Below are 17,704 nucleotides of genomic sequence, written 5' to 3' on the forward strand. Positions count from 1 at the left end.
AAATGTCTAAATAAAAAAATGAATACATTAATATTGAGAGGAATTATTAGATATTCTTGTATCGTATTTTTTTTTTTTTTAATTATTTATTTATTTTTTTAAATTATGATTAAAAATTAAAAATCAGAATTATTTTTATTGTTTTACTTTTTCCGTGTTTATAATATTTTATAAAATATTTCTGCAAATAATAATTTTGTGTAAAAAATAAAATATAAGTGCATATTTTTAGAGCTTATTTGTACTTTTTAAGCGTATAAGTGCATGCATATTTAGTACTTTTTAAGTGCATTAAGTTCCGAGCCCTATTGATAATATTTAAAATATATTATGGACACACAATATGAATTTGTCAGATTATCTAGACATTTAAGTCTATTTTGTGTTGAAAAACATCTCTATAAGATACGTACGACTAAATCAAATGTTTAAGTTTATTTGAACTGTTCTAATGACATAGACCCAATAGTAAACACGCCTAACACTAGATGAGATTTTAGTTTTATAGAAGATATAAATCAATTCATAAGACGTATATTGTAAAGATTATCGAGATACTCGGTGGATATCTTTAGGTTTTATAATATTTTTAACCTGTATTAACTTAATAAATTAATATATCCGGTATCGTTACAAAAAAAAAGGAAAATAATTATTCGCGTTTGCTGATGATATATATCTCTATATTTGATATGAAGATAATTTTAATAAACTGTCAAAATCGACCTACGGTATCTAAGAGTGGATGATGGAAAAAATGTATTACCTCTCGACATAGACCAATTAGTATGTATGCCAATAATATTCACTAATTCCTTTGAGCATATTATTGATTATAATCAATAGAGAAGGGATGCAGAACTATTTGAAGTAATTGCTTTTTTGAAATAGGTGGGTGTATTATCTTAAGACTTCAACACAAATATCATGAGTCATGATAAATATTATAATTAATATAATACATTCGTGTGTTGCCTTAGTTGTTTAAGTTCTGTTATATATAATATCTAATTTTACAACAATCATAATACGAAACGCAGTAAATATTATACACGTGTAATTATTAATACAGAACCGGAAAATACTTAAAACTACCTAATATCTGCAGGCATTGACTAGTTCAAGTTGTTCCACTGATTTAATAATTTTGGAAATCATGTAAAGGCCCCAATAAAAGGCGTAAGTGACATTTATTCATCAAGTATCAATAATATAAATCGATCAGTAAAATATATTGATGAGATCAATGAAATTGATGATAATATTTGTACCGATTAAATTATAAAATACTAATCTTATATTATTCAAATATAAACATATATAATTCTAACCTAACTGTAAAATTAATATTGATTTAAGAGAATATAAAATGTAAAGTTTAAAATTACCTGTATATTTATGTCATAATTTCAATTGTATAAGAATTTAATTTTAAAACAAATTATATACATCTAGAAACTCCGGATCAGATCGAGCTTAGCTCAATTAGTATGTATATCAGCTTGTATTACTCTTTTTGTTATTTTTTTTTTTATTTGCAGAAAAAGAATAATCCTCTGCATTATAGCCATTGGACGCACACGTATTTCTATATTTTACTCTAATATATTATTGAGTTATAGTAATGCATAATATTTAATATTATCAATTATATGGTATGTATTGAAAAATAGTCACCATCTCCATTAAAATGCACCAATAGGTACTCATTAGAAGTACTCAATGCGATCTGACTACTACATTGTAATTTCAAAGACCGGATGCCCACGGAAAAGCCGGAAATCCGAAACAGTCAAGGCATTATGAAATAAATATCGCATCAAATGGATTTCGGTATGTTAGTTTGGATGTACACCGATAGACATTTTTATTATTATTGAACCACACATAAAACAAAAAAATAAATCGAATTTTCAAATGCAAAAAAGAGTTTACACGGAACCTTAGAGACTGAGCAGAATGATTAATGCATTTCTGTAACAGTCTTGATGACGTTAAAAAATGATCAATTGTTTTTTTTTACAACATGCGTGTGTACAATATAGGTACATATTATATAGAAGCTGTGATGTACCCTAAAGCAGGTCATCTGAGAATCCGGTTAGAGCATTGGAAAATTACAAAATATTACGAATTCAGTGTTGACAATAAATATACATTTGATAAACCCACACACTATATGGAATCTATTAACCAGCAAATATTATACTTGACGACCACGCATTAATAGTCCCCTTTGATTATATAAATACTACGGTTTCTTAAGTACTTATTATACAATAATAATATGTATGTCAATAGAATTACCAAATATGAAATTGTTAATAATATTATGTTATTCATAAGTTGTAAATGTAATTAAATACATATTTTGCAATAACAGGTTATGGTTATCATTTAAAAAATAATATTCCAATATCATTTTTTATTTTATTAGTAGAAATCTTTATCAATATTGGTATATAATATGTATAATATTCTATACCATATTATTTAGTTGACTTTTCTGATTTTATAGTTAACAAATAGGTATGTATAATAATACGAATGATTCAATTTCGATCAGATAATTTCTATTAATAATATAGTAATACGATTTCTTTTTTTATATTAATAATGATATTGAAAATCTATATGAGGTGAAAAATTGACATAGTCATAGTATTCGCATTAACAAGTGAAATTGAAAAAAAAACATTTTTATTATTCATTTATTATTAGGTAATATAATATATAATATGATTAATATGTATTAATAAAAAAGTATAATATAAATATTAAAAAATGCATTATTAAAACTTTAAATATTATTTTTTATAATTGACTCGTCTTTATAATTTTTAAAACAACATTAAGTTTAAACTTATAAATAAAACATTATCGAACATTTTAAGTATTATATAATATTTATCATATTTTTGGATAACATTCTATTGTGAGCTTTAACCATTTGTTATAAATACTATTTATAGTTTCTACTTCCTGTCAATTACGTTTTTTTTTTTTTTTTTACCGAAAAAATAAAAATAACTAAACTTTAGTAGTAACTGAATGTGCAAAATTATTTATAAAATAACTCGGAAACGTATAATCAATAAACAATGGTAGTAAACAGTACATTCGTATATCATTAAAGTATTACTAGACTGTTATTTAGTGTGTAAAAAACTCTTCACATTTAAAAATGTAAAAACTTTTATTACAAATTACATATAAATAATAAACCTAAATTTAATAATTCCTACAATAAGAAAATTAAATTAATTGAGAGTCAGTAAGAACCTTTGTATGTATGAAGTGAGAGTATATAAAATGTAATCTCTGTTTTCAAACGCATAAAATACATTTATTTTTAATTATGTTCCATTTATTTTAAACTCTAAGGAAGTAAGAAGGAAATTAATTAATTATTTACAATAATATATTTATTTGTGTTTATTGACTTAAATAATATATTAAAAACATTATTAATGAAAGTAATTAGTAAGTAGTTATTCATCTTTAAATATATTCCTTACATCATAAACTATAAAGAACATTTTTCGTCGGAATTCGAAATATGCTCTTACAGAACAACTGCATTACAAGTTTTAAGTTCAGTAATAAACTACTAACATATTTTGGAATTTAACAAATTTAACATTTATATACAAGCGATTTCTCATATTATTATTTTTACTTTGTTTTCAAATTTATTTTATAAGTAACCTTAATATTTTTATAAAATTCTATTAACGATATGCTATGAATACTGGCATTTACCTATTTTTTTTTCAATATTAATTTATTATTTTGTATATTATTATTCATTCGTATGCGTAATAGTTTTAATATTTTTATTAAAGTATTAACACTATATTCAATTTAGATAATAGTTAATTATTAAAACAAAATTTATTTATTGGAAACATAATGATTCTAAGACAATTACATTTCAAACACTTGTAACATTATTTTTGTTACTGTGAATAATTGCATTATTAGTTTATTAAAAGTAATTAAATACAATTCACCTTATTGTTTAGTAGGGTCATTGCCAAAATGTAAGTATTAAAAGCTTTATAATTTTTAACAATTTTATAATACTATTTTAATGTAATTATTAAAATTAATTTGGTCCCTTTATGACCATAAAGAGGTATGAACTGTGAATTTATATCATTATAAAATAAAAAGCATATAATAAATTATCTTTGTGCAGATCAAATTATAGAACCTATAACAGTTTGTTTTTATTTTTTTAAATTGTTTATTTAAAGACAATTTATAATCTATACCAATGTGTACAATAAATAAGAAAACCAATCATCAATTACAGGACCTATTTTACATAATATTTATGGTTTTTTTTTAAATATAGGATTTTAACTGATCTGTTTGATGTGTTACTGTAACTTGATTTAGTATTTTTAATGATAAAGGAAAGTTTGGTTCAATATTAATTGATATTTTATAGTAGTATTTTATCGATAATTGTGATTAAATTGAGATAAGTGAGTTTATAAGAGTTTTAAATAACTACATAGGTAGGCATGCATTATTAAAATGTAATAATCATTTATATTTTTAAATAAAAAACCCAATCTAATTTAGTTGGTATACAAATAATTAGCTATTTGGACTTCAATAATAATAATAAAAACATTTTAAACACGTGTAAGTACCATTTTGTATTGTTTGGGTGTTAAACATTGAGTATATTATAAATAGACATATTTAAACATTTGTGACTATTTTTTTTTTCTAGAAATATACAATTTAAACATAACAATATTATATAATGAGCATATATGATTAATACATTTATTGAGACATACAAGTGGGTAAAAACTATCCATTAACCAAGCTCCTGAGTTCTAAGATGTAAATATTTCGATGAATATGATTTTCAAAAGATTCCTAAACAAAGCTCAATTGTAATCAAATATAATTTTGATAAATAAATAAAAATTAATTAATATATTTATTATAGTTTTGATTTGATTAAAAAATTTAAAATCCCAAATATTAATATTCCTCAAATTAAATAATGTGTAATAAAATTAAAAAAAAAAACTAAATGTCAATATTAGAGTATAAAATTAATAGTTTGAGCGCTATCATTTATTTTTATTTTTCTCTTATTCATTGATATAATATTATCCAAGAAGTTATACTCACAAATAAAGTGAAAATTTTTTATGTTATCCAGAAATATTTTCAAAGACTATTTTCACAAACATGAAAGTCTAAAAAAAGTTTTTCTTATTTTAAAATAAGTTTATATGAGCTAAATACCGCAGAAATTAAAAACCTATTTTACAAATAAAAACTCTTCACATTTTATGTTGCTTTCACCAAAATAATAACAAAAAAAGAGATTTTAATACAATATAAAAATTAACTATCGTATACAGTTTATAAGGGAGTAACTTCAAATTACTAATGACAAAAATATAATTAATTATAATGGAAAAGTCTATGAACCGACAGTCGATAATGTTTACTTTTTCTTCACGTGACGTTACTCCTTTATTGCTCACGTAACACAATTAATACTTCCCTAACAGCGTGATAGTTTTTATTTTATTTTATTATTTTTTTTTTGTATAATTGATTACATCACACAATGAAGAGTGACAAATTGTTTAAAGTACTGAGCGGAAAATGGTTTAAAATCTTGAACTATAGAATAAGATAAGTAAACAGAAAAAAAAAACACATAAAACATTATTTGAAAATAATTAAGAAAAGTCATACAAGTTCGATATTGATAAATTTAATACGGTGATCAAAAATAACACGTAAATTAATACATGATAAATATTACAGTATTACAATATGTTAATTACCTACATTTTATGTTTTTATTTATGCATATCAAACTTAAAAAAAAACAGTAGAAATTCTAGTAAATATATGATATTAGTACGTTTTGGATTATTGTAAATTTTAAAATGACAAAAATAAAACTTATATATAAAAAATCAATATTTTTTTTTTAACCACCGTGGCTCATTAACAATTATACAATAATATATTTATCAGGCTTCAATTAAATTATGTTAATTATAGAAGAGAAGCAACAGAAAATTGCTTCTCTGGAAAAAACAGTATTTCGGCAATAGTAAGTTTTGGATTTCTACTCCTCAATTACTTAATCAATTACTGAATAATGAACTCATTATAGGACCTTAACGGTATAATTACAATGGTATAACTTAAACAGTGCCATCGTTGTCACGCCATTTGAAAACCACAAATTTGGCGTAATTCATTATTAAACTTTAGTTAGTTGCTTAAGTCTATGTTGGTAATAGGCATTTATATTCACCACAACAAAATATTTCTATTTATAAAAAAAACATAGTGGAGTAATCTTTTAGAGCCATGTATACACTTATATACCAAAATTGCCTATACAACGCGCCAATCAACAAAAATTATAAATACAGCGAAACCTCAATTTAACAAATTTAATTTGTCTTACTTTTTTAAAACAAATTAAAAAAAACTATTGTATTTTTACCTATATAAATAAGTGCAATTGTTTTTATAATCAGAATGATAAAAAAGTTGTTTAACAGAATATCAGAAAGTTCCTCGAAAACAAAAAATAAAAAAAAATTATAATTTACATACTCAATATAATTTTAATATAAATAAATATTTTTTATTTTTTACTTTTAAAGTCTTCATAAAATTTTTTTACTTGATCAATAAGCTTGAAATTGAATATAAAGTTCTTTATAAGTAATTCTTACTCTTAAAGAAGTTTAAATTTTGACAAAAGTGAATATTTGAAGTAAGATCAACAGATTTATTTATTTTATTTTAACTAATAATATTCACAAGAACTTGAAATATTTACATATATTATTATACTTTACTTTACGCAGTGACATTTTGAAAATATTCTCACTAATTTTAAGCTATTGTCTATTTAAACCCGCCCAAATTATGTTATTTGTAGCTCCAGGTAATATCTTCATAATATGAAGAAATGATTAAATGATTATTTAATAAAATTATTTTTTTATTTTTACAGCATTAATAAATAATAATACGTATTTATTAAAAATATAATATAATCTATGAAAAAAGTAATAATTTAAGAATGCTGTTTTGTCCGTATTGATTAATATACTTACCAATATTTTTATAGTTAAAATTTGTAGCTATATATAAAATATGTATATTATTCAATAGAAGTCGCTACGGTTATTTTCTATAAATACTTTTCTAGGAAAATAATTCAATGATTATTGTTGATGGCATTAATATGCCTACCTGTAGATCGTAAATATTATTGTTAGTCTAAAGTGGACTCTCCACTAATACGTCCACAGAAACATTCTACAAATAGTTTTTTTTTATTTAAAGAATATTGTTAAAGTTATTTATTAATTTGATTTAATTTTTATTAAAAATTTAATACCAGAATTTATTACTTAACATTTACTTTGTTGTTTACTATATTGTTTATCGTTCAATAAAATATTTGTACAAATAAAACGTGTGTAGAAAAAAATACATGTGTATGTTTTTAAAGCATATTTGTACTTTTTAAGAGCATTGAGTTTCGAGCCCTAGCTGATAACCAATAATATAACACAATTAATACCAATAAAGCAACAATGCAACATACTATATTTTAAGCAGTTATCAAATTTAATTGATAACCATTATTCATTAATAATTAATATATTATTTCTAATCATTTATAGCTGAACACTTTTAAAAGAAGAACAAATATTTTTCAATATTTGATTAAAATATTTCAAGAAGAGTGAAGTTTTCAATTTTGAAATATTTCAAATTCAGAACCTTTAATGCTTATATCCGCTACTATAGTTATTTATTTTTATATAACAGTTTAAACAGGGCCGCATTACTGTATAGACATTGTGCCTAGGGCCTACAAGATTTTCAATAATAATTTAATTTAATTTTAAAATTGATTGAAAAATTATTTTATTGATATATAAAATGTATATTTATGCATTACGTATATATATATATATAAGATATACAAATAATAAATGTTGAATAACAATAATATATTTTGACTTCAGTACTCAAAAGCATAAACGATAAATTCGCTTTAACAATTATAGGCTATAACATTAGAAGTTTTTCTTTTGTATACTGCATACTGGATACTAATAATATTGTGTAGTATTTATTATCGCATGTATTTGGTTAAGTACTAAGTAGTACAAAATAGTATTTTTATATTCATAACTTTCAATCTAGATAATATTTTATGTAACAAATACATTTCTACCGGTATGTTTTTACTCATTATACAATCATTGAACAGTCAGAAAATTTGGATGTTTACATAATATTGCTTTAGATTCACACAACTTTACATGTACCTATTATAAAACTTTATTTTCTTAATTATTATTATAATATAAAAAAATTTCAAAAATTGAATGACTAGGTATGTATGTCACAGTCAGGCAACGTTTATTCTCAAATAAATATTAATATAATTTCAATTATTTGGTTATTTATTGATGAGTTCAATTTATAATTTGATGATAAAACTACCGTGTTTAAAATAAAAATGTTCATTGTTTATATTATTAATATTACAGATGTAAAACTAAGGTACCTAACAGATGGATATAAAAGAACGAATGTGGGTATGAAAAAAGAAGAAAAGACTTATTTCTTAGTTTATAAAATTTATAAAATTGTCAACTGCGATTCTTTTAAATGAAACAAATTTAATTTCTACAAATAAAATGGACAATTTTGATGTTTTAAATAAAATTGAATCGGCTATTAGGTACTAAAACGAAGCTTTATAGAACATCATGTGAAGGTGAAAAATCGTTTTCAGTATTAAAACGCGTAAAAAATTGGCATATAGGTCAACTCTTAGGCAAAACAAATTATCGTCCTTATTTATGCTGTCAATAGAATATGAAATATTACAAGAAATAATAGATATATTCACTATAAGAAAAAATGTAGAAAAATAATTTTTTTAATAATATAATGTAATTTAATGGGAAAAAGAAATTTTGAAAAATGTAAAGAAGAATATCTAGTAGAAAATCTCAATATGAATGTATTAATTTTTATATTTATGAATTTTCAAACTTTTTTATAATAAATTATAAAATATGATCTAAAAAATTGTAAAATTAACAATTATATTCTAAAATCTAAAAATCGCTAGGTATTTAAACTGCAAAAATATGCTCTATAAATTTTTACTATTATGTTCGTAGTGTCTTGGAATGAATTTCTAGCTCACTAAGCAATAAATCTAATAGCCCAAAAAAACATGCAAAAGCAACAACTTCCGAGTTCTAGTCCTTATCACTTATTAATTGGCCATTACCTAAAATTGTTATTATATATATTTTCTTCGTTTCATACAATAAACTGATTTATAAAAAACGAACACTTGAAAGTTGGTGTGACTACAAGCTTTTAGATATAATAAATACATATTTTTTTTAATTAAAATGAAACATTTAAGAAAATAAATTTCATGACATTTTAAAATCCTATAAACATGAAACATAAAACAATTATAAAATATACTTAGTAATATATTCTAACAGATCGTCTATAATCAGAATCGTTTTTCGTATGAAATGATTTATCATTTAATTCAAATTGAACACATTCATTACGAGACCTTTTGGATAACTTGATTCTAGTAGTCTAGTAGTGCGGAAGAGTGGTTATGCTTATTTACCCACATTTTGTCTTATACGTTATATATAATTTAGTTACTTAGGAATAAATGGCAGTAGGTTAGGTTTTGTTTTGATTTTTTTTTTTTTTTTTTATCAAAACAATGAGTTGAGTTTAAATTGTGTATACTAATTAATTAAGTTTACTATTATGAAATTATTTTTTATAATTGTAAGACATTAATAAACACATACCTATAAAGTAATTAATATGGTTTTAAAGTAGTTAATTTTATCTCACACTACTCTTTGCATTTTAATATTTTATGTTTTTACGATGACATCCTTCTTTCCAAAATAAAATAATTTAATACCTAACGAGAATTAAAAAATTTTAATCCAAACGTATAACGCCGTTATTATTAGAAATATATTTGGATGAAAGCAAACTGATTAAATCGAAAATAATACGAGTAGATGTCAGGTAAAAATGAATAGGTAATTCAGTAAATAGCATACACATGTCTCATTCGATTTAATTTTCACCAAACCTAATAATAATGAATAATTTTTTCTCTATAACTGTAATTTTATGTTATTTATAATATGGTTATTATTGGTTTTATTAAAGAATTAGATTTTTGAGCTAATGTACACTTTCTATCCGACTCTACATTACTGAAAATACGGAAAATAATAATGATATTTATTTTGAAATAAATATGAAAAGTTAACATGGTCAGTAGTGTTTGTACATTATTTTTTTAGTTCATAATAATAAATAACGTCTTATTTTTAAAAATCACAACTGTTTTTATTAATTATTATTTTAATATAATAGTCATTACCTATAGATTTCCAAACTAAAACAATGGCAGGTAATTTATTATTTTTTTATGATAATTCAAAATAAATCAACATTGAACTTTATTCTATATTTATCGTTATAAAAATTACTTACCTAATAGCAAAGATACAATATAACTATATAACTAATAAAAATTATAATATATCAATATGTCTACGAAACTAATTATTATAAATAATTTTTAGCTTATATATATATATATATATTATTATTCCAATAAAAAAATCGTGTAACCATAACGCATTTAAAGTGTGCGAAGGTGAATTATTTTTATTAACCCTTTTGTTTCAACAGTTAAATCCACTGTTCCTTAGTGTGGGGAATTAGGGAGTAAAATTTTTCCTAAAGGACAAATGCATAATTATAATATCCTATCACGTTGCAAAGAGTCGTTTAGGTATGATTGTACCTCTAGAGTTTAATCAACCTTAATTATTGCAAATGACAATTTAGTTCTTCCGTCTTTATTCGTTTGAAAACTGTAATTTACAGAAAAAAGTAAACTACTACTCTCTCTATAGGTACTCCTCCTACAGTATTATTTAAAATAAATATTAAAATAATTACAGAGGCTAATGATACTATTTTAACAAAATATTTAATATCCAAATACCAATTTAATTAAATATATATACTAAGTATTTTGCTATAATTTCAATAGTTTCGTTATTTGTTATAAATATCTAGTCATTTATATCAATTATTTCTGAATATTCTGAATCGTCTACTATAATATCTACTTATTGTTTAGAAATATGGTGATTTTACCGCAAGGATAAATACAAATGTAATATATTGCAATAATTTAAAGTTAACAGAAATTGTTTAACCTATTATATTTTTTGTCAGTAGTTTCAAAAATCATACAATTTATCTGATAAGCCTAAGCTTATGCACCATAGATACTCTATACTCGATGATAATATGATAAATTATATATATATATATTAATATTTTATTATATGTTTAAATACTACATTATAGTATATATATATATAGTAATTATCTACACCTAATTGGTAAAAATAAAATAATAAAATTGAATTATTGAAGTCATGGACCTTTAATAATATATTTTTATCATATAGAAATTTACAGTCAATGTGTCTACAGTTGTGTATTGTATGAATAAAAACATTGCAATATTAATTTAATATTATCCATCATAGTTTTAAATTAAAAAATACCAGAATTAAAATATTGTACTTAATAGACAAATAGACTATGTGTTTGTATATTTTGAAAAGTAATATTGACAATTGCTTTAGAATATTCAAAATGTATTTATCTAATTTTTAAATTTATAATTGTCTTTTCAATATTAACTATTACGAAAATAAACACTGTGAGTAGAAAAACAAAATTATGACAAATAACAATAATAAGGCCAATTAAAAAAAAAAAAGTAAAAGATGTACGCTAAATCTAAATATACATATATATGTGTGTTTATTTTTATTTTGTAAAAACAAATGATTTATAGCTAATTAAATTTTGATAAATAATGGTTTCAAATATACCATTGTAATGCTTCACTGTCCATGTACCATGTATACATATACCTTTCACAGTGTTGAGCAAAATCAGTCTTGTGTCCAACATTAGTTTTTTGGCATCCAATTCTTTATTATTATTCTTAGCCTGGTGGTCAAAATCGTTCTATCAAAATATATTATTAAATATTAATATATAAGTTAAAGAATATACTTCTGTACATAATAAAAATCTATCGTTTTAATAATTTGGCAAAGAAACAGTAATTTAACTCAATTTTGAATCAAAACGGAGTTATTTTTAAAGTTTGCATAATTTAATTATTTATCAATCCAGTTATATTGCACTGTGTATAATATTCTATTTTATATTAGCATACAACTCCAATAAAGAAGTTTTAATCACATGAAATATGCCATTCCGTTATTAAACTTTTATTCAAATATAAGAGTATATAATACAGTTTAATCTTACGTTTGTTAATCATAGAATTAATCTACATACAATTATTTTCTTATTAACAGGTAATTTTAAAATGATATACAATTGGTCCACATTATAAGCCACAAGAACTATTAGGAGTTAGGGCTATAAGTATTTCGGCTAAGTCAGTGGTAAATATTAAAGGAGTTGAATAATTTTAGCTCCTATCCATATTAATTAGTATAGGTATATATATACATAGAATAACACATAATTATTAGAACTTCGTCGATTTTAAAAGACTTATTTTAAAATTACCCGATATTTATTTATATAGCTTATTGATAAACAAATAAATAATAAATTAACATTATTATCACCAAACAACAAAACTTAATTTAAAAAAAATTGATTTTATATAAATATGTTATGAAGTGCTAATGATAATAATGATTATGTTATATTACTTTAATATCAGAATAAAATAATTATAATTTGCGTATCATATATCATGAAAATAAATAACTGTATAGATGTATAGTAAATATTTTATTTTAGTCGGGCATTGTTGTAATAATTCAAATTATAAATGAATATATTTTTCATATTATTACACAGTTAGATAACTTCGTATGCGATACCTTGTTGTAGACATAATAAAGATTAATGAACAATTTATAATTTGTATCAGTACGAATTACTACAGAATTAAAGTTAGAAAAGACAATCATAAGTACATTGAGTGCTTTAGGATTAAATTTACAACAAACGAGAGGCCAAAGATGCAATGGTGCAACTAATATGGATTGAGTATTTAATGGAGTTCAAGCACTTATATTAAAAGAATATCCTAAAAATATATTATACTCACTGATTTTCTCATTGTTTAAAATCATGTCTAAATGATACTTCTAAAGTTCAACAAATTTAGAACACTTAAAGTATAATTCAAGATATAAGTTTTTTTTTTGCAATTTTAGCGAAGATTTAATATATTAGGTATATTTAATATCTTATATTATATAAGAATAGGTATAAACAATTTTCTGGATTAAAAAAATAGTGTTGAACCAGATACAAATTTTCATAGATGAACAAAACTTCCTTTCAATGTTATTGTAAACGATTTTTTTTTATTTCAGCTCTAGAATCCTCTAACTCTGTCATTAGAAAATTACAAAAATTCTATTTCATTACACAAATCACTATGCAATTTCCATTCTTTAATTATATGATCCATAATAAAGAGAGAACTTGATATACCATAATACAATTTCCAAATGTTTGTAGGTGGAATTGGTGGAAAATATAGATACATAACTGTTACAATTTTAGTAGAAATAACAACTACAAAATTATAACATTAAAAAAATGAAGTAGAGTTTCAACAAATCTTTGACAGTATTATTGACATTACCGAAAAAGTTGGTGTGTTTCCAATTATCTCATGAACAGTGGGAACTCACAACAGGTCAAATTTATTATGAATAATAGTGATTTTTGCACATATTGTAAGGTATATAAATTAGGGTAGTTGTTTTATGCGTATTATATTATGAATTTAATTAAAGATATATGAAATAACATTTTTAATTTAATATCCTGAAGTAGAATATTTTTCTGAGTATTTTGATAAATAAAAATCAAAATTCAGACAACTATCTTAAGAGCTGTAATAGTTGTGTATGTACTCGTATTTAAAATTGAAGTTTGCGAAGTAGTAGGCCAATATTATGCGAAGTATCTCCATACATCACAACTTTGCTCATGTGAACTTTAAATACTTATAACTCATAAACTGCTCACCCAAAATTCGATTTTTGTGTAACAAAATACTCCAAAAAATATTCTGCTTCAAAATATGAAATAAAAAAAATGTATGTTTTCATATAAAAATTAAAATACTTAAAAAACATAATTATTCTTAAAAAAATGATTTTTTAATTCGATTGGAAATTATGTAAAAACAATATTTTCAAAAACATCAATGTATTTTAAATAATCATTGTTGTTCGATAAAAGAACCACTACCATGTATACCATAGTTACTAACACATAATAGAAAAATAAGAAGAACAAATACATGTATAGTTAACACTTTATTAACAAAGAGGTTATAAAGTAATTGGTGATAAGTAGGTATTCTATTTTTGCAAAAATTAGGGGTGAAAATAAGTGATTCTCCCCCCCCCCAAAAAAAAAAAAATAGCTACAGCACTGTAATATATAATTATGTATTATAAGTTATTAGTTCTATTTTATATATATTATTTTGATTTGAATAAAATCCTGTTTCGTTATAAACTTGTAAGTCATAATGAACGTCGATTCTGTCTAATATATGAGTATATTTCTTAGATTGTAGTATTCAATGATGGCACTATCTTTGGCTTTCACACGACAGTGATCAAAGTTAATCAGATAAACTATTTGGAAACTTATCACGACAGAGTTACGTATGCTTGAGCACACAAGCGAATTGAGTTTCCGACATCTAATAAAAATATTTGCAAGCTTAATATTTGGCTTTTAAAGATATAGTAAGATAGTAATTGTGTATATGCCAAGTAAATAGGAAATGTATGTCGTTGCACATAAATTCATAATTTCATTTTACAATGAAACTGTTCATGACTTTATTCATTGTAATTAAAATGTAATTAGGTCGTGTTTAGCCTCGACTGATTGGAGTTGCACATTTAAAGATCTATATATTAATGAAGCACTTAATGTATTCTACATCAAATTACACTCAGAGAAAATATAGTTTTAATTTCTATGATTTCATTCCATTGATTTACTATTTTATTGTTTTATTAAAATGTATGACAAATTTCATCATTTCAAAGATAACATAATCAATTCAAAGATATTTTCTTTAATTTTAGAATAAAAATATACAATTAAATTTTAGCAAATTCATTGATTATATTATTCAGTTCTCTTTAAAATAAAGAAAAAAAATATTTTATTTTATGTTCAACTGACTTAGAAACAATGAAAGATATCTTCATTTTTACGCATAATTATGATATTGAATTCATGAAAAATAGTAGTTAATTTGTTAACAAAATGGTTTAAAATCAATAGCTTATTAAATTAAATACATTTCAATCAACCTTTATATCAATGTTACTTTTTCTATAATCAATTTTATCGGATATCATAATTCAAGTTTCCTAAAATAGTATTAGTTTTAAGGAAAACATCTTAATGTTAATGGAATATTTTTAATATTTCGTTTTTTTTCAACTTAACAACTGTAAAATGGTAGGTATTGAATTAATAACATTTTTCATTATATTGACGAAAATATATTTTTATAGTTTAAAATACAAAAATATCAGTCAATTAGTAGAAAAGTTTTGACGTCGCCTTATGGCATAGGTATTTTATGTAAGATTGCAGCAAACGTATACATTACTACTGCGCAAACTACTATACCTTTTATTTGTATAGGAAGTGTCTAACATTAAAACATTTTAAACTAAATCTGTTCAGTAAATTTATTTATTCTATATTCTTTTAGGACTGAAACAAATGAAAAGCAGTTATTAAAATCTTATGTTTTCTATTTTTAAAAATAGTACCTAGACCCTATTATTATAATACTCTATAATTCCCCCCCTCCAATTTTTTTTTTTATCAAACTATAGTGTTTATACGATGCTATAACGTATTTATTGAAATTATATAGAACAGGTAAAAGCATTAATATTTAATTCTTTAAATAAATTTGGTATATTAAAATATTGTATATTATATATTCTGTATTTGTCTATGCTAAAGGTAATATATAATACATAAAAACATGAAAATATAAACAGATATTGTTGATAAATAGTAAATAAATTGAAAGGATAATTAATAAGAATATCCAAGTTTAATTACACATGAATTATTATACTAATCGCATAGGCATAGCTAAACAATGTCTAACGTAAAATAAAAAAAGCAGCTCAGAAATAACGGCTTAAATGCTCAAGATTTGGCATCAAATATCAATTCAAACTGTAGTCGATAGGTGTTAGCGTTAGGTTTCCAAGCGTAGGTAGGTACAATGTTAACAAGAACGAATCCCGCTTCAGCGGATTTGGGCGACGCCTTGATTAACATGAAACTCGAATTTTTTGCATTTTTTTAAAAAAAAATCATTATATTGAAAAAAAATTTACTTTCATCTAGTACATTAAATCTTTAGTTTAAAGATATTAAGGTTGTAATTTAAAGATAGTAGTATTAATCTTATTACAATTAATATTTGTTTCGATTATATGATTTTTATTATGAAAGAAATAATTTCTTTAAATTGTTTATAATCATAATTAATTTAATAGAAAATTTATTATTTTTCAAGAATTATCAGCTTCATTAATTTAATTAAATCAATAACTTGAATATAATGAGTTGACTTCATTGGATCAAAATCATACCCGTTTTTCATTGATTTAACATGCGTTTTTCATTAATTAAATGAAATTTTTCTCTGAGTGTACATGATACAATAAATACACACTGTCATAAAAAACGTATATTTCCTTCAAAATATCCCTTATGGTTTTCTAATACTCTAAAACAGTTAGTTTTTCAAAAAAAATTGCTCATAAAATATATAAAAAATCTCCGACTACCGTAAACTATAATCGTTTCTCTAATCTACTTGCTCAATGTAAAGTTATAAATAAGAACGATTATGAAAATTTCTATACAAAAAACGCAAAGTACAATCGCCTCTAATCTAAAAAAGTTCTGGAAGTATATTAATAACAAACGATCAAATTCTACTATTCCATCAGTTATCTCATACAATAATCAAACTGTTAATGGTGTAGATAAAGTTGCGAAGTGTTTTGCCAATTATTTTTCTTCTATTTATCAAAACTTAAATCATATGCCAAAAACACCCGTTGATATCAAATCAATGAAAATAGATTTGAATTCCTGTATCGTTACTTAAGTGAAAAGAATCCATCTCAAGTATAAAGTGGCCAAGGGGGCCAAGACAAGGGGTCTCAACACCACGTGAGATGGATAATGTATTGGTATATTTTTAAAATAATCTTAGATCCAACAGGTTTTATCGAGTTATAGTAAAACAAGAAATATCAACGCACCTAAAAATAGATTTAAATATACCTTATAATGTGAATAATAAGCTTGGGTACTGTAAACATTTTGGGTGATATAACAAAGATTACGATTATTTGTTTACTTTATAGTTTTAACACAATAATATATTTAAATAATTTTTGCATTCGACTGAAACTTCTATGACTAC

This window comes from Rhopalosiphum maidis, chromosome 4, assembly GCF_003676215.2.
Source record: "Rhopalosiphum maidis isolate BTI-1 chromosome 4, ASM367621v3, whole genome shotgun sequence".
NCBI lineage: Eukaryota > Metazoa > Arthropoda > Insecta > Hemiptera > Aphididae > Rhopalosiphum > Rhopalosiphum maidis.